Raw genomic sequence first — 20249 nt, forward strand, 5'->3', positions numbered from 1 at the left:
CCCCTGTCCTGTTACATGGTTGTTTGAAATGTGACTGGTTGAGTTGATTGTTTAAATAAAATCTGCAAAATGAGTTTACCAGAGAAAGAAACAATGTAACTCTAACTGGATCCCACTCAAATGCAGATTATGTGAAATGAGTGGAATTTTTAAATGTTTACGGAGTGTTCTTTAAACAAATACTTTTGTTAATCATTCATTTACAAAGAATAAATTTTTCTGTACTCCCCCACCTTTTAATTCATTCCTATTATTTGAATACCAGTGAGCTGATAAGTGAATGAAAGGAATAGTTTAGGAAGAACGCAAAGATCATATTGCTTCAGAATGCCACGAAGAGCTACACAGTCAATGGCTTAGCCGCTGATGTAAGGCAGGAAGTAGAACAGTAAATTTGTCCACAGCAAGCAACCGCAAACAACATTGTGATAATGACCAGATCGTTCATTATATAAAGTTGATTAAGGCATAACTATTTGCTTTTGTCACTAACCCTTGCATTCTCATTGGATATTTTATATCAGCTTAGAGAGCAGATGTTGTCTGAAAGACAGCACTTTCGATGTCTTGAAGCTCCCTCAGTACTGCTCTAAAGTAGTCCCAGTTCAGATCTCTGGTTTCTGGAGTGAGGCTTGAACTACAATCTCCTTACTAGGAGGCAGGGGTCATGGTTAAATGAGCCGGGCTGTTTTAAAGGTTGCAGACCAAATTAGGTGAAATTGTGCTTTGAAGCTAGTATAGTGCTAGTGTTTTATATTGTTATTGCTTTTACTTTCAATTTTACTACATAATTTTCTATAATAATGCAAATTATTATAGAAGAAAACTTAGTTAATACAAACTTTAAGGAATGTCTTTTGAAGAAATAGAATAGCTGTTGATGAATAAGTGGGCTGTCATCATAACTTTTTTTAACATCGTTCCATTGTGAGCCACAGAGCTGACATGTTTTGAAATTTTGCACTGCTATTATATCTTGCTGTTCACTGGCAATATATGTGACTTCACAACAGAGATCGTGGAGCAATTTGTAAATGGCCAAATCTTCACAATACTGCTACATTGCTTTAAGCATTGATCAGGACGCTCACCGAGGCACAAGACGAAGGCCTGAGCCCAGTGGAATATAAAACTAACTGGAATGTAATAAAACGGTCTGTTCTGAGCTGGTTCCAGTTTGCTCAGGTAGTCCAGACTATTCCAAGCAATTAACCCAGCCTCGGCTGCCCCTTGTGTCACCACTTAGGCCATTCCAATATTCTGGATGTCTTATCAATAAAAGACCATAAGACATAGGAGCAGAATTAGGCCATCTAGCCCATCGAGTCTGCTCCGCCATTCAATCATGGCTGATCCCTTTTTTTTCTCTGTCTCCTCCTCAACCCCAGTTCCCGACCTTCTCCCTGTAACCTTTGATGCCATGTCCAATCAAGAAATATCCATCTCTGCCTTAAAGACAGCCAACGACCTGGCCTCCACAGCTGCATGTGGCAACAAAGTCCACAAATTCACCACTCTTTGGCTGAAGAAATTTTTCTGTATCTCTGTTTTGAAAGGGTGCCCCTCTGTCCTGAGGTTGTTCCCTCTTGTCCTAGATTCCCTCACCATGGGAAACATCTTTTCCACACCTCCTCTGTCTAGGCCTCTCAACATTCGAAAGGTTTCAATGAGATCCCTCCCCCACACCCTTTTGAATTCCAATGTTCTTCGTATGATAACCCTTTCATTCCTGGAATCATCCTTGTGAACTTCCTCTGGACCCTCTCCAATGCCAGCACATCTTTTCTAAGATGAGGGGGCCAAAACTGTTCACAACACTCAAGGTGAGGCCTCACCAGTGCCTTATAAAGCCTCAGCATCCCATCCTTGCTCTTGTATTCTATACCTCTTGAAATGAATGCTTATATGGCATTTGCCTTCCTCATCACTGACTTAACCTGCTAGTTAACCTTCAGGGTGTTCTGCACAAGGACTCCCAAGTCCCTCTGCATCTCAGATTCTTGGATTTTTCTCCCCATTTAGAAAATAGTCTGCACATTTATTTCACCTATCAAAGTGTATGACCATGCATTTTCCAATGTTGTATTTCATTTGCTACTTTCTTGCCCATTCTCTTAATCTGTCTAAGGCCTTCTGCATCCTACCTGTTTCCTCAACACTACCTGCTCCTCCACCAATCTTTGTATCATCTGCAAACTTGGCAACAAAGCCATCTATTCCATCATATAAATCATTTATATACAGCATGAAAAGAAGCGGTCCCGACACTGACCCCTGCGGAACACCACTAGTCACTGGCAGCCAGCCAGAAAAGGATCCTTTTATTCCCACTCGCTGCCTCCTACCAGTCAGCCAATGCTCTAACCGTGTTAGTAACTTTCCTGTAATACCATGGGCTCTTAATGTGGTAAGCAGCCTCATGTATGGCACCTTGTCAAAGGCCTTCTGAAAGTCCAAATATACAACAACCACTGCATTGCCCTTTATCTATCCTACTTGTAATCTCTTCAAAGAATTTCAACAGGTTCGTCTGGCAGGATTTTCCCTGAAGGAAACCATGCTGACTTTGTATTATCTTGTCCTGTGTCACCAAGTACTCCATCACCTCATCCTTAACAATTGACTCTAACATCTTCCCAACCACTGAGGTCAGGCTAACTAGCCTATAATTTCCTTTCTGCTGCCTTCCCCCTTTCTTGAAGAGTAGAGTGATATTTGCAATTTTCCAGTCCTCTGGCACCATGCCAGAGCCCAATGACTTTTGAAAGATAATTTCTAATGCCACCACCATCTCTATCTCTACCGCTACCTCTTTCAGAAACCTAGGGCGCAGTTCCTCTGGTCAGGGTGACTTATGTACCTTCAGGTCTTTCAGCTTTTTGAGCACCTTCTCTGTTGTAACAGTAATTGCACCCACTTCTCTTCCTTCACACACTACAATATCTGGCATACTGCCAGTGTCTTCCACAGTGAAAACTGATGCAAAATACTCATTTAGTTCATCAGCCATCTCCTTGTTCCCCGTTATTATTTCTCCTGCCTCATTTTCTAGCGGTCCTATATCCACTCTCATTTCTCTTTTATTTTTAACATGCTTGGAAAAACTTCTGGTATCCACTTTGATAATATCCAGACCTAATGATCAGGAGACAAGGAACAGCGGAAATCCTAGCAGATAATGCCCTCCATTTGGCTCCAGATCCTCTTGCCAACCTTTTGGGGGACTTCCCCGAGTGGTGATGCAAATTACTGAATACACCAGGACTTGCAAATGTGATGTTAAACCACCAGCCTGTTCTATTCCAGCATTCTTAATGCAATTAGGGTATAAGGCAGGGGTGTCAAACTCGTTTTTGGTCACGAACCGGATTGGGCAAAATGCGACTTCATGCGGGCTGGATCAGCTGTGCATGTGCACATGCTCCCTCAGCTTTCGTTGCCTTCGATTTTTCAACCTGCTGTCATGTGTCTCAGTCTCTGCTATAACTACAAAGTGTTTCACTTTACGAATTTCGTTTTGTTATGAAGAAGATTGCATAGCAAGCATTATTTTTATGATTAGTATTAACTTACAGTCGTAGGCTACAAGAAAGTTGTGATGAGAGAGAGAAAAAACAATGATATTTTGGCTAAGATTGTCTTGGGAGCCACACCTTTTCCATTAATAAACCATTTGAAATCGAACATTAGCAGACACAAATGTAGACCTAACAAAACAAATAGTAAATGTAGGCTACACAACTGCACCTAATTTTTATTAGCTTGCTTCCAGCAATCAAACTCAGACAATGAACATAGTTAGCCTCTAATTTTTATTTAAGTGATCACATTTACCGGAATAGAATAGTCAGAAAATGAATGAGTCACAATATTATGACACTCAATATTTCATAATGCATTTTGCTGACATGTCACAGTGCATCGAACAATGTCACTCATTTTTCACTTGCTGCTTCCAAACACCTGACATCGCTTGGCTTTAACCAGCCTGTCAACCTCAGGGACCAGTTTCTGGGCAGTTGTGATTTTCATAACGTCATTTAGATGTCTGCGAGTGCAGTTTAGATTTGTTAATATTCATTATGGAGAACGCCTGCTCACAGAGATATGTTGTCCCGAACATGCAAAGGATCTTTGAGGCGAAGTCTTTCATCATGGGATACATTGGTCCCAAGTATTGATAGAATGAGTCCAGACCCACAGTCTCAAATTTATATTTCAAAGCCCAGTTACAGTGAATTTCAATTAGTTCCATTTGGAGTTCCTCTGGCACATCTGATGCTGCGTTGACAGCAAACAGCGAGCAAAATAGTGAGAATTCCTTCGCGAGCTGAGTGAAGACTTAGAAACGATTCTGAAACTCATTTTTCAGCTGTGATATTTTGCCCTTGTACCTGTCCATGTTGCCATTATTCCCATGAGCGACACACACAGACTGCAAAGAGGAGAAATGAGCTGGGTTGCTCCGAGATAGTTGCATCTCCCACAGGCCTAATTTAATTTGAAGGCATGAATGCTGTCATGGTATTCCATAACAAGTTTGTTGCGGCCTTGCATGTTAACATTAAACACATTTAAGTGCTCTGTTATATCCACCAAAAATGCAAGATCATGAAGCCAGTCTGGGTCATCCAACTCTGCCACTGGCTTCCCTTTCTCATTCATGAATAGTCCAATTTCCACACGTAATTGAAAAAAGCACTTGAGCACAACCCCTCTGCTCAACCAGCGGACTTCAGTGTGGTAGGGTAGGCCATGTCCAGTATTACTTTTGGACAAAAGAGTGTCAAATTGCCAATGGTTGAGTCCCTTGGCTCTAATAAAGTTAATCGTTTTGATTACTACATCCATGACATTGTCCATTTTCAGGCTCCTGCTACATAACGCCTCTTGGTGTATAATACAATGAAAATTCCAGAATTCCTGGTCTGGATTCTCTGTTTGAACTTTCTCTCGGAGTTTTGCAACAACACCTGCCTTTTTCCCGACCATGGACGATGCGCCATTTGTTGCCACGCTGACAGCGTGACTCCACTCAACCCCCAGTCTGTCCAAGGCCTCGATGAGGCTGGAGAAAATGTCGTTCGCTATTGTGGTGTTTGTCATGGGCACCATCTCCACAAAGTCCTCGGTGACGGTCAAAGATGCATCAACACCACAAATAAATATTCCCAGTTGAGCTACATCAGTCACGCCTGTGCTCTCATCAATTGCAATAGAGAAGGCAATAAATGACTTCACTTTGTCTTTTAGTTGACTGTTCAAATCTCCTGCAAGGTCACTGATTCTCTCTGCCACAGTATTTCTTGACAACCTAATACTACCAAAAGCCTGTCTCTTCACAGGGCACACCAGCTCAGCCGCCGTCAGCATGCATGCTTTGATGATTTCCCCCTCTGAGTATGGATTTGACACAGCAGCTATTTTGTTGGCAATAATATAGCTGGCCTTGACAGCTCCATCACAAGTCTCTCGACTTTTGGTGAACATTGATTGCTGTTTTTTCAGAGTTGCTTCAAGCTCATTTACCCTTTGCATTCTGAGTCGTCCTGCTTACTTGTCATATTTTTCTCCGTGTGACGTCTCATAGTGTCGTTTTATATTGTACTCTTTTGCCAGTCACTTGTTGCGAGCATATCAGACACACAGGTTTGCCGTTGACCTCACAGAAGAAAAAATGATCTTTCCAATTATCGTTGAATATCCGACCTTGGATGTCAACTTTTCTTTTCTTGGAAAGCATTTTGAACCACAGCAGCAAACAGTCTCAGCCTTGCTACAGGTGTTACTTACCTGAGTACTCTGTGTGTTTATACTGTGTCTGACGACGTAAGTGGGGCCCTAGTGGTCTTCAGTGCAGGGTGGTAGGTGTTTATGCACAGCGGGTGGTTAACTGGCACCTATTGTTTTCTAAGTACCGACAACAAGCTGCTGGCCCAGCAGGCAGCACAGACAGCGGTGGGAGAGAGAGCGACTGCCGTACAGATACGTAATAAATGGCCATGAATATACTTTTTTTTCCCCCCAAAATCATCTCTTTCGCAGGCTGGATGCAGCCCACGGGCTGGTAGTTTGACACCCCTGGTATAAGGTGTTCCAGTGTAAGATTTAATTGTCATAAATATGTAAAATTTCAGAATGTATGATTACATGAACAGATTGTACTAAACTGATTGTTATTCAACTTTTTTTTTAAAGATACTAGATATAGATCATGCAGACTGCACATTATTATAGAAAGACATGTCACATTCTGTGCCTGTGATATTTTTTATCTTGAGATCTCATGAAAGTATGTCTCTTTTCAGGATGCAAATATGGAGTAGAGTTCTAGGTTGATAGTGGAACTTACAGCCTTTTGCAGTTTCTGTTGTTTGCTGATATCAGTGATGTGATTATACACAACTAAGTGTAGCTTTCAGATCTGAAGTAGCTCTATCTAGCAGTCCTATATCCACTCTCATTTCTCTTTGATTTTTAACATATACGAAAAAACTTTTACTATCCATTTTGATAATAAGATTGATAGAATTTTCAAATTAAGTCTTTGTTTTTCTCTCCATAATTTAAACTGACAAGGTACACATTGCCAAAGAAAAATATATGTAGACATAACATACTGAACTTAGCAGTAAAAACCATCGAGACGACCATTGGGGTCTCTATTTCTGACATTTACTGGGAGCATAGTAGATGAAAGGCCCAAAGCAGTACTGAGGATCCCTACCACCCATCCCACAATCTCTTTGACCTACTATCACCAGCAAGGAGGTGCTGAACCATCAGGACTAGGGCTGCCAGATGAGGTAACAGCTTCTTCCCTCAGGCTGTGAGACTAATGAATACCCTGCCACCCCTGGGGTCTCATCACTAAAACAGCATGCTGTTTACCTGTGCTACACTTTACCACACTTTACCACATGCATTTTGAATTAAATTATTTGTAGTTTAACGTTTTGGTTTGTGCTTTGTGTGACATGTGTAGTTTGGGTGCACCATGGTCTGGAGGAATGTTGTTTCATTTGGTTGTGTGTATGTGCAGTCAGATGACAATAAGTTTGAACTTGAATGTTATTAAAAGCTTATTAGATGCTGATCTTAATGCAAAAAATATGTCCTTCACAAAATTATGTCTTAACACTGCAAATTATCTTACACAAGCACACACGATTCTGCAGATGTTGGAAATTTTGACCAATGCACACAATGCTAAAAGAACCCAGCAGGTCGGGCAGCATCTATGGAGGGAAATAAACAGATGACCTTTCAAGCCAAGACCCTTCACCAAGTAGTGTTTATTTTTCCTTCCTTAATTTTGCTCTTTTCTTCCTGGAGAACTTGACAAGGTCTTCAGGAGGTGCCTCAGCATAAGATGTCAACTGTATATTTCCCTCCATAAATACCATCTCACCTGCTGAGTTGCACATGACCTTACCGCAGGGGCTCAGTTAATGGTAAGGTTCCATGGCATAAAAAAGGTTGGGAACCCCTGCCTTGTGCTTTCATTATGGTTACACTAAACCATACCATGTATTCAATGCAAGTTACATTCACTAGATCCAAAGTAATGCTGTATCTATCTGAACTTATAACTAAATGTTCTGCCAACCACACTTCTCATGGTCTGGATGTCATGCACCCAACATCAGCCATGTGAGGATTTACCCTTGCTAGACCCACACTCAACCCACTAACCAAAGATGGAAGTCCCAGTAACTAGCATTATTGCTCTGGTTCAGCAGCAGGAAGCCAAGAGGTGATACATCCCTTTCTCATTGGACAGCTGTCATCTGTGCCTGTGCTCATGACTGAAAGATCCTCCTCAGTCAGGAGGTGACCAAGGATTGATGATCTACCATGTCTTCCTCGAGTGTAAAACATCGGTACTGCTTCTTTCCCTTGCTTTTCCAGTATGTATGCTTATTAATAGCATTTCACCTATTTCCATTTCGAGCTGAAACATTGACTGTACTCTTTTCCTAGATGCTGCCTGGCCTGCTGAGTTCCTCCAGCATTTTGTGTGTGTTGCTCAGATTTCCAGCATCTGTAAATTTTCTCTTGTTTGTGATTGGATTTCCATACATACGTATTATGTTGAAAGGAAAAGTAACGTCTTACTTAACCTGCTACCGAATGTGGAGATAAACTTTGTGTGGCATTTTAATGATGTGCTCCTGGTGTTTTGGGGCATGCTGACTTCGCAGTTTTCTGTTTCTCTTTACTTACCTGTTATCTCCTTCTGTTTACAAGCAATCTACATTCGCTTGCCAATTAACTAGGCCTGAGGTTTCCTAATACAATGTAGCTGAGATTTTTATTGACTCCTGACACAGGCTGGTTAGAGAGAGGGGGTTTTTTTGTTCAGCATAACAAAACGTTCAATTTCCAGGTACATTTACATTTCTTCCCCTCACAGATATCAGGTATCAGAACACTTTGCCATTAAAGTACAGACATCACCACCACATCTTATTCAAAAGCCCTTATTAGTATAGCAGACAGGTTCACATCTATATACTGCAGAAAATGTTGCCATGTTTTATGAAAACTGTTTGCTTTTGAGTGTACCATACATGTTAAGAAGTCCAAAGGAATGTATTCCATGATTAATTTACACCAACCAGAAAGTCCAGGGATCTTATCGGATATCCAACAAAGTAAAATGTTCTTCCTCGCACAAAGTCAGGATGTTTAAAAAATTTTTTCTGATGTGCATTAATAATATGACTGCTGGGTAAACTTAAGAGAAAAGACACTGGATCGAGTTCAGGCTCCATCTTCAGAATCTTTTCCATTTCACCCAAAATATCACTCCAGTATGCCTGAAGTTTGGGACAAATCCAAAAACAGTGGATGAAAGTTCCAGTATTTACTTTACATTTAGAACGCATTGGAGAAATCTTAAATTTCGAGAGACGATCTGGAGCCAGATGGGCTCTATGCAGAATTTTGAGTTGCAATGCTTCAGTTCTATTACAAACTGAAATTTTCTTTGCATTATCACAGACGTCTTCCCATGTTTCAGCTGTAATTTCTACTCCCAGCTCTCCCCCCCCCAGAAAGAATGTTAAAGACCAACCCAATGGCATCAAAACCAACCCTGTTTCTGTGTCTTGAAGCTGTACATAAAAATGTAAAACTTTGACAAAGCTCTTTGTCCAAACCCTTTGTGAGAATAAGTATTTGAAAGCATCCCAAAAAATGAAAGCAGGCAGTTTGTGGTTTTGGCATGGACTAGTTGGGCATCTCTGTGAGTCTATGCCTTTTTGCTGGGTTTTCTGCTCCCTTCCCAGGCACCTAGGGACATTGGGTGAATCTGTTTGCCCTTGGCTGGGATTGACAACAGAGTCTAAGCGAACTTGGGCACAAATCACAGCAGATTCTGTGAGAGATATCTGTGCCCTTAGAGCCACCTTTGCAACCCAGTGGTCCCAGGACTAAATAAAAACGGAGGGTACAGCAGGAAGACTTGGGGAGGAAAAGATGAGGGGAATTCAGAAGGGTTTGAAACATTAATGAACCAAGATGTGTGTTCAAAACCAATGCTATTAAGTTTCCCCATTACTGACAGTACAAGTGAGTAGTGATTTGAGTGTGTAAATCAATAAACATAGTTCCAAAGCTGTGCCATTATCTTCTTGTCAATAATCCTGCCTCTTTCAAAATCAAATCCCTTACCTAAATGTTTCATTTACATGAACTTTTTTAATTATATTGTGGACAGCTAACCCAAAAGCTAATGACTAGCTGGTGATGCAGAAGATCTGAAATAGTGCAAATTAGGCAGCTTTTGTGGGAACATCATCAACCTGAAACATTAGCTGTTACTCTCCCCACTGAGGTTACTTGACCTGCTGAGTATTGGCAGCATTGTCTAGTCCTAACATCTATATTCAAATACATTCCAATGGATATATGACCCAAGTTCTCTCAATGGACCTTACTACCTTCCTGCTTTAGGTCCATGTTGCAGCTCATCAGGTGGCACTGGAGTGCGGCAGTTACTGTAATGCTTTTACAGTGGCAGCATCAGGGCTCAATCCTCACCACTATCTGTAAGGAGATTTTGCATTCTCTCTGTGGCTGCATGGGTTTCCTCGAGTTGCTCTGGTTTCCTCCCACATTCTAAAGACGTACTGTTGGGGCTAGTGAGTTGTGAGTGTGCTATGTTGGTGGCAGAAGCACGGCAACATTCCCAGGCTGCCCACTCTTTATTAAGATGTTGTTATTCCTGTAATTTCCATGTCTTTTCCAAGAATGTACATGAACAATAACTACAACAGGAAGGATTGACAAAATTTTAACTAGATTTACCTGGATTATTCCAATGGATGTCCATTAGGGTTATTAAAAGAATATTTGTTTTTGCAATTAGGGGTGTAGTGAATTTTAATTTAAGTAATGCCGCAGTTTTAGTTTGTTACCAAAAATGCAAGCAAAATCTCAGACATTCTTGTCTTAAAAATAGCTTGAAATAATTGAAACACCCCTGCCTTTAACTATTAGTATTTAAATGTTTAGTTAGAAAAAAAACCTGTAACATTGAACGCACCCTACTAGGCACAACTGCAAATCAGTTTTACGAAATTCACTTTAGTAGATCATATATAGCAAAAGTTTACATGTTTATTCTTGGGTGTAGCATTAGCACACCTGGTGCAAAGCAGCTACATTTTTTTGCTGCATCAGCAGAACCCACTTTATAAATTATTGAAGACTTTTGGAGTTAATTTCCTTAACAGCAGTTTGGGAGATGATTGTTTTTGCATAATATTTAGTTGTAAACTAGGCTGGAAGTAGTCAGGCTTACAATTTCTTAACATGTGAATATACAAATCCACTTAAGTGTATTGCAGAGATAGAAATATATTGCACGAAATCAAGTTAAATTTAGTACAATAAAAGAACTGTGCTTCCACTGCAATTGGAGTTTGTTGGAAAGTGATGATTTATTAGTTCATTAAAAAATCCACAACCATATATTTCTTTAGAAATAAATATTTGTTATTTTCATGTTCACTGAATTCTTCTTCCATCATATTTATTTTTGTAAGGTTTGCTAAGAGAACTTTAACATGTTGCACGTGTCCAACTTTTCCTCTGGGTGTGGTTTCTGCTATTCAGGACAGGAGCTTAGTAATTAGTCAATTCTCTGTTTCCAAGACCAACCTTAAAACTTTTACCCCTCTTTTACTCAACCAGTCAATTGGCTTTCTCCTGTAAGTGATCTTTTGAATTCTAAGATCGCTAGAATCAGTTACCAATTGCTGTGACTGCTCTGCACCGGAAATTAATTAATGCAAAGTTTGTGTAGAAATTTGTCTCTTGAGTGTAGCTATTCTCAACTGCATGTTCCATTCCACTTCCAAAATTTGGTGGGCCACCTTAAATTTTGGGAGAAGAATAAAATGACAGGTGTTTTGTGCCACCTGTGGGGATGAATCTTGCAGATATTCTAGGTGTACCTTCACTCCACGGCAAAACTTGCAGAGCACAGCTTGCCTAGTTTACATTAGGTTTGAAAGTGCTGTTGGCACCTTCAAATTTTTGGGCTGATGTGACAGCAATGCCTGTGAAGAAAATGGATTAATTCTGCAAGTGCTACTTGTATCATTGATCCTATTTACACACTTCAGTCCTTTTGCTGCAGTGCTGAGTTCTGTGGGTGTGAATTTAGTATTATCTGTGTGAACTAGGCTGAAGATCCATGGAAACAAAACAGAGAAAAGATGAAGTGCGGATGTGAAAGGTTTCACCGGATCTTGAAGGGAAACTATGTTGGAAGTCATGGATGTTTCTCCCCAATGAGTAGATGCACTGTGTTTCTGGCTAGGAGCCAACCTGTGCCTCACACAATTTCCAGCCTGCTTTTCCCTGTCACATAGTTTGAGTTTTATTGTCAGGCAAAAATGGTACTGAACTATAAATGGGCTGTATGTTCAGGTCAAGTCAAGTTCATCATCTGCTCAGATTCTCTGCAGTGCGGCCATACTGAGAGGCACAGCAATGGGGCGGCCCTCAGTCCAGTTATATGGTGCTTCTCTTTCTGTATTCAGGCCATTCATCTGGTCTCTTGGTCATGTCACATTTTGTTTATTTTTGTAACAGCAAATTATTCTTCAGTTTTAATTCTTTTTTGGTCTGAGTCTGATATGTAAGTTTTTACTTGCATATTTCACATATTCTAAACATTATACAGTACTGTGCAGAAGTCTTGAGCACATCTATATAGCCAGGGGGTGCACACCATTTTTGCATAGTTCTGTACAGTATATGCCAGCATGGAGCGGAGAGCTAGTTTGTAAATCTGTTGTATAAGTCCTGTACAACACAGAAAAGGGTCATTTGGTGAACCAAGTGTGTGATGACAATCAAGTAGCCATCTATGCTAATGTTGTTTCTCTGAACCTGCCCTGTAGTCAAGAGTTCACATCTGCCCTGGCCTCTCCCACAGGCGGACTATTTCAGGAGGCATTTTCTTCAAATCTCTAATTCTCCTACCCCTTAAACCTGTGCCCTCAGGATAAAGACACTGCTTCTAAGGGGAAAAATATCCCATATCTATGTCACTAATAAAGCTGGATACTTCAGTTAGGTCCCCAGTTGCACTCCAAGGAAAACAAACCCAGACTATCCAGTCTCAAGTCTTAACTAGTTTCTCTGCCCGTGCTGCCACAGGGATCCTTGAACTTGCGCACCGTTGTCCCTCCATTCCTCAGTGCTACCAGTCATTATGTATATCCCAACCTTGTCTAAGCAGGTGCTCGGACACTTCACCCTGCATCTTCTGCCATCCGATTATTTTCTCTGATGCCGTTTCAGCTTCATCTTTGTACCTGAACCTCCACACCATGAGTCTGAATGTTTGCACAGTGAACTGTACACATCTTGTGTATCAGGCATGGTGGCATCTATTCTGATATATTGGGTGTGAAGTTCACCAGCCATTTGTCAACTGGGAATTTTGGAATCACTCAGCAAGTCAGGCAATATTTGTTGAAAGACAATCAGAGTTAACGCTTCAGAAAATACAGGGCCTGTCTTCCTGAAACGTTAACCTCATTTTTTTCTTTCCAAAGATGTCTGAACTGCTGAGTGGTTCCAGCATTCTCAGTTTTGTCTCAGATTTTCAGCAGCTGCATAGAACTATATAACATATCTGCAGCAGAGGAGTAGAGACCACAGGCAGATCAGCCATGTCCAACTTAATAGAAGCACTTAAAATTGAGGCGCAGATGAAGTAGATAGTAGCCGTCTTTTCCAAGGATGTGAATGTCAGATACTAGTGGATGGGGCTGCAAGTTGAGAGGGGAAATTTTAAAGATTGTCAAGGCTTTTTTTTCTGCCAGAGATTGCCAGGTGCTTGGGGAAATGGCAAAATCAGATATGATAGCAACATTTAAGAGGCATTTAGACAGACAGCACCCACAAAATGCTGGAGGAACTCAGCAGGTGAAGCAGCATCTATGGATATGAATAAGCAGTGAACATTTTGGGCCGAGATGCTGCTTCAGGACTGGAAAGGAGGGGGAAGTCACCAGAATAAGAAGGTGGGAGGAGAGGAAGGAGGACGCGGGAAGTTGAAGCCAGGTGGATGGGGGAGGGGAGTTAAAGTAAGAAACTAGGAGGTGATGGGCAGAAAAGGCCGGAGAAGAAGGGATCAATAGGAGAGGAGTGATGGGGAGGAGGAGGGCGGTAGGGGAGGTGATAGGCAGGTGAGGAAAAGAGGTAAGAAGCCAGAGTAGGGAATTGAAACAGAAGGAAGGGGAGGGTGAAAATATTACCAGAAGTTGGAGAAATTGATTTTCGTACCATCAGGTTGGAGGCTACCTTGACTGTTGCTCCTCCAGCCTGAGAGTGGCTTCATCATGGCAAAAGAGGGAGACGTGGACTGACATGTTGGAAGGGGAATAGGAACTGGAATTTAAAATATTTGGCCACTGGGAAATTCCACTTTTTGCAGATGACTTCACCTATCACCTTGCTTGTCCTCCTTCTCCTCCCTTCACTTTTTTATTCTGGCATCTTCCTCCTTCCTTTCCAGTCCTGGAGAAGGGTCTCAGCCCAAATCATTGACTGTTTATTGATTTCCATAGATGCTACCTGACCTACCGAGTTACTCCAGCATTTTGTGTGTGTTGCTTTGTATTTCCAACACCTGCAGAATATCCTATCACTCTCAGGATGGAGGAGCAACACGCCTTGCTCTGCTCTAATTGTGCATTTCCCTTTGTTTCATCCACATTGCTACTACCTGGGCTAATTATTTCTCTCTTTCTCAGCTTTGATGAGTCCTTCATCTGAATTGGTAACTGTATCCCTTTTCACGGATGCTGCCTACTTGCTGAATTTTTCTATCATTTTCCAGTTTTACATTTCTTGTGTGGGCTACATTTTTCTTTTCCTATCTTTTTTTTCCTTAAGTGTTCCTGCAGGGTAAGTCCCACCACCTTACCATAGATAACTCATTTCATGCACCAAGAAGCTTAATGTATTGGTAAATGGCTGCCAAAAAGCCATATTGACTCATCCTATCACATTTTTTTGTGTGCATCTCACCCCTCCATTTCTCCTACTGAAAAGTAATTGCTTCTCTCTCTCATTCTGTTCTGACAAAGGGTCACAGGCCCGTGCTGTTGACCTTTTCACTTACCTGATCTGCTGAGCTTTTAACCGGCATTTATGTGAAGACAAAAGAGTCTGCAGGCACTGTAATTTGGAGCAGAGAGGAAAAAAAAACCCTCTGGATAAACTCAGCAGATCAAGCAGCATCATTGGAGGTAAAAAGTGTAAGCTGAAATTTCAGGTCAAAACCCTTCATCTGGACGTCCTGTTACAGAACTTCCTGTTTTTGTTTCAGATTTCCAGCATCTGCAGTTTTATTTTTTATATATTAATTTTTAATTGTCACTGCAGAATTTGGAGCTAGATTAAAGCAATAAGCAGTTTCAGGTTGGCAGTTTTCCTATGAAGTAGAAACTCAAGGCTGGAAACCCTGAAGACTTTGGTGACAATGATGGGTGTAGAGTGATGGGCAGTGGTAACTGGAGGTTGGCATTATTGCTCCTTCAAACCTGAAGGATGTTAAAAGGATATTTTAACAACTTGCCTTGCCTTTTTGGCAAGGCAGCTGCTCCAGCCAGTTGATATGTGGCATTGCAGTACTGGTCTCAATATTATGTTGCAGTGTGAATAATGACATTGGTCTGTGGAATTTTAAGAAAGGTCCATTTGCGTTTAAAAGGGTAAAAGCAAACTGCAGCAGAACCTGGAAATTGGAAGTTATGAAATGAAGTAGAAGATCTAGAAGATGTGATTACATCTGTGCAGAGATTATCTGTGAATGTTTTGGGTCACTCGCGATTAATCAGTGTGAAGTTCAGATGAGAAGTTATCGACCTGAAATATTAATTCTGTTTCTCTCGCCACAGACAAAGACCTGTTAAATGTTTAGAATTGTTTGAGGAAATTAAAAGCAGGATAGATGAAGGAAAAGCAGTGGATGTTGTGTAGCTGGTTTGAAAAGATGCCTCATATGAGGCTGCTTAACAAATCAAGAAGCTGTGGTATTACAGGAAAGATACTAGCCTGGATAGAGAATTGGCTGATTGGCAGGAGGCAAAGAGTGGGAATAAAGGGAGCCTTTCCTGGTTGGCTACTGGTGAGTAGTTGTGTTCTGCAGGGGTCTATATTGGGACTGCTTTTTATGTTATATGTCAATGTTTTTGATGATGGAATTGATAGCATTGTGGCCAAGTTTGTGGCTGAAAGGACGATAGGTGGAGGGGCAAGTAGTGTTGAGGAAGCAGGGAGGTTGCAGAAAGAGTTAAACAGATTAAGACAGTGGTCCCCAACCATCGGGCCGTGGACCGGTACCGGGCAGCAAAACGTGCTACCGGGCCGCGAGGAAGCAATATGATTTGGCGATATGAAACGATATGAGTCAGCTGCACCTTTCCTCATTCCCTGTCACGCCCACTGTTGAACTTGAAATAACCTACCAAATCATACCAAATAACACACAGAACCTAAAATAACTCTAACATATAGTAAAAGCAGGAATGATATGATAAATACACAGCCTATATAAAATAGAAATAATGCATGTACAAAGTAGTTTCACTTAACAGAATCGGGAAGATTAAGCAAAATTGGCAAGTACACGCATGCGCATGTCATGTATGCGCACGTCACGCATGCACACGTCATGTATGCATACATCATGCATGCACACACAGGTGCCTGTGCAAGGCTTCACGGTCATGGTAGTCTTTCTCGGGGTAAACACAAGTGTCCCATATTTGACTGCTACTTTAGTCCCGTATTTGGGAGTGAGAAAGTTGGCAACCCTACTTGAACACTCCCCCCCACCCCCGGTCGGCCGGTCCGCAAGAATATTGTCAATATTAAACCAGTCCATGGTGCAAAAAAGTTTGGGGACCCCTTGATTAAGAGAATGGACAAAGAGGTGGCAGGTGGAATAGTGTTGAGAACTGAATGGTTATGCACATTGGTAGAAGGAACAAAAGCATAGACTGGTTTCTAAATGGACAGAAAATTCAGAAATCAGAGTGCAAAGGGACTTGTGTCCTCATGCAAGATTTCCTAAAGGTTAACTTGCAGTTTGAGTTGCTGGTGAGGAAGACAAATGCAAGGTTAGTATTAATTTCAAGAGGACTAGAATATAAAAACAAGGATGTAATGCTGAAGCTTTTTAAAGCATTGGTGAGGCCTCACTTGGAGTATCGTGAGCAATTTTGGGTCCCTAATCTAAGGCAGGATGTGTTGACATTGGAGAGGTTTCAGAGGAGGTTCATGAATGCTAGGAAGGATGGAAAGAAATAATTTTTGTTGGTTTTTCGATTGTGGAATACCTTTCCACATGGCATGATTAAAATAAAGGCATAAAATTGCATGGTTGTTTGAAGCAGAGGGAATGTGTGAAGTATTGAGCAATGGGATTAATTAGGTTGCTTTAGGAATGAGGCATTCTGGTTGCCCAAATCAGTTATAATTACATATTCTTTGACTTGTGATGTTTTTGTGTTTGTTGCAACAAAGCATGATTATTGAAACTCACCTATCTTTGGGGCAATTTTTGATGATTCATCCTGGGCAAAAGCATTTCTGGTGGTCTAATATAATATCTGCTGGAAGCAAAGTGTTGAAGTTTTGCCATCATGTCAAGGGTACAGAGTTGACCAATGTTATTTATTAAATGAAGAACTTCTATCTGGAACCCAAGCTGGACGGAACTAATTGAAATCGCCCAGGCATCCTGCTTTCACATTCAAAGCTTTCCTCTGTTTCCTCTGTTCCCTGTGGCACAATCCATTGCCCCTTTGGGTGTCTCCCTAGTGAAGCATGCTGCCAGCTAAATGCACTATATGTATGATCTTACTCTTTCCATAACTCACATCCCATTTATATTTTTGTGCAATGTACCAAAATACTGCTTGAAAAACCAAACAATATGTTCAAAGTATTTTGTGAATATTGTTAAAGGATGTTTTGTTGTGTGTAGGTTGCATTCAATTCAGGATCATGCGGTGAATACTGAGCACTGTTAACAAGGAATATGAAGGGAAAAGGTCAAACAATTTGCTGGCTAGACAGTTTGGGAATTTTTATTGTAATGTTGTAATATAATTTTTTTGACCATCTGAGTGGAAATGTGAATTATTGAGAAGCAGAAGCGTTTTAATTCAATTGCACCATACTGGAAAGATAAATATAATGATAATATAACACTGTGATATTGACAATCAATGAAAGGCATTTTAATTCAGTTGTATTATACATGAAGCCAAAAGATAAATAAAAAGATGACGTAACAGTAATATTTGGGTCTTACTGAATTTGAGATGGGAAGTAGCTCAGCAAGTTGCCCAGCACTTGATTTAAAAATACCTGATTGCATTCAGGGAACTATAAAAATAATTCTCACATTTTCTCCCCTGTTCAGCGTAGTTAGTATAAAAATAACTCTTCCCTTCTGTTATCACGTGATGTTTCTCCCCTGGCAGCAGACCTTAACAGCATAAGAGCTGAACTGCCAATTAAGAATAACTGCTTCGGATTCTCAGAATAGCTTTATTCCTGCTTCTGTCGAAACTGTGTTGCTTCAGAGCTTCAACAGTGTTGTGTTTTTATTGTTTTTATGACATTATATTATTGATATTTGCAAGGATTAAGATGTCATAAAAATATTTCAATATTCCCAGTTCTGCATTGGTTAATAAAATACCTGTTGGTAATTAAAATGGTCTTTCTGCTGAAGAAAATTAAAATGAAAACTAATTGAATATTATTACATATATACCTGTAGCCTAGGAAATTAAGTGAATTAGTGTGGACCATGAATTCTGACGCATTGGAAGAGATTTTAGCAATGTGGTTTATCTAGTTTACCTTGTGGTTTACCTTGAACTTGTGTTCAAGGCCAAACATCACTTACTAAACATAGCCATTTAAAGCTGAAATTCATTATGAGTTACATCTAGCACATGGCCATCCACATCCTGGCCACTTCCACCTCCTCATCATTGACTGAAGTGCACATCTGCTGCTAAAACAGTCATCCACACCGACGTTACATTGGGACTTTGCTATTCCTTTGACTCCCACCTCTACCCAGGATAAACTGTGTTTATATAAACCACATCTACCTGAATCTTAACTTGCACTGAACCCCATTCACTCACAAACCCTTCTGTTTACTCAGCTGCCTTGGTTCCATGTTCAGCAAAGCCTCAAGTTTCTACTTATCCTCACATGCAGATCCTTCCATAGCATTAACTGCACTGTCTCTCTGGTTTCCTCTACCTAAGAAGACTTCAAGGACTTCAGGCTCTTCCATTGCATTACCATTTCTGGTCACACTTCCAGCTAGCTAAGATTTGGAACTCCGTCCCTATTTCTTTCCCTTTCTGTACAATGCTTTTTCAAACCTACTGTTTGAACGGATGTTTGGTTATCTGTCTTCATATTACTTCCAAAGTTATAGTACCACCATTTCTATTCATAACGTTCTTGATGATTTGCAATGTGACAGATGTATTAATACAAATCCAGAAATTCCTCTATCCTGGGAAAGATGCATAATTATTCTGCTGGGCCACTGCTGCAAAGTTATGTTGCACATAAGATCCATATCATTGTGCATAGTAGAACAGGCCCTGTAAATCTAACATAGATAAAAGCCCTGCTTTTGGTGTGAGAAGAGAACATTCAGAATTGTGCTTGGTACTTGGCAAGAAGGACTGCTTATTATTAAGGGGCTATTTGTTAATGCCAGCGTGGGCATAGATAATGTGAATGACACATTCTAATTTCCAAGTATTGATAGTCCTCACTTTGAAGAGTAAAATCTTAACAAAATAGTCTGCTCATTTATAGTCAGAATGTGAATCAAGTTACAAGTAATCACAACATAGCCTAGAAATTATATTGCCTTGTGCAAATTTATGCATACCATCAGATAGAATGTTATCAGAGAACGTAAGTGTGTGGTCCATGCTTCTCACAGGTCACGTGTGCTCACACTGCATTGCGTGTTTAGACCTGTGACTTGCTATTTGATACCACTGCTCTTCCTTGGGTTCTATCAGTCATAGCATAGCAGGTGTACTCTACATTCTGAGTATTTCGGCATCATTCAACGAAGTTACAGTTAAATACCAATCATTTTCATTTCTTGGTTGATCTACCTATCAGTACAATTAAGGGCAACTACATGAGATCAACTTGCCTTATAAATTTTTGCTTGACACATTGGCTAACTGGGTGATTTGAGGGACATAGACAATTTCCATGTAGTTTCAGGCAGTGGGTCGGCTTGATCGAGAGGAATGAGTTCAGGTGCAGATCCCAGAACTGGAATGCTGCTGTGCCGACCCATCACACCACTCAATGGCAAGCTAAAAGTGCAAGTTGCTAATAGCCACCTATACACACCACGATAGTGAGATGGAGAGGACCACAGGTTAAAAATGAAAGATAATAAAATGTGACTCCAGTAATCTGCATTATGCACGTGGTGCAAATGAATCCCTCTTGCTCCTATCTCTTCAGTTTTTGTTAAATAAAATCCTGTAAATAAAACACAGAATCCCCTCCCCATGAAGTATAATGATAAAGATAAACAAATATTCACTTAGAGCGGGGATTTCCAACCTGGGGTTCACAGACCCTTTGCTTAATGGTATTGGACCATGGCATAAAAGTGGCTGGGAACCCCTGACTTAGAG

General features: G+C 40.7%; 1 protein-coding gene across 1 annotated transcript in view; it reads left to right on the top strand.

Annotated features, from left to right (window-relative positions):
* The window catches only part of frmd6 (FERM domain containing 6), a 133531-nt gene that overhangs the window by 17445 nt on the left and 95837 nt on the right, over positions 1-20249 (top strand). The gene's annotated exons all lie outside the window — the stretch shown is intronic.

Source organism: Mobula hypostoma, chromosome 1, assembly GCF_963921235.1.
Source record: "Mobula hypostoma chromosome 1, sMobHyp1.1, whole genome shotgun sequence".
Taxonomy (NCBI): domain Eukaryota; kingdom Metazoa; phylum Chordata; class Chondrichthyes; order Myliobatiformes; family Myliobatidae; genus Mobula; species Mobula hypostoma.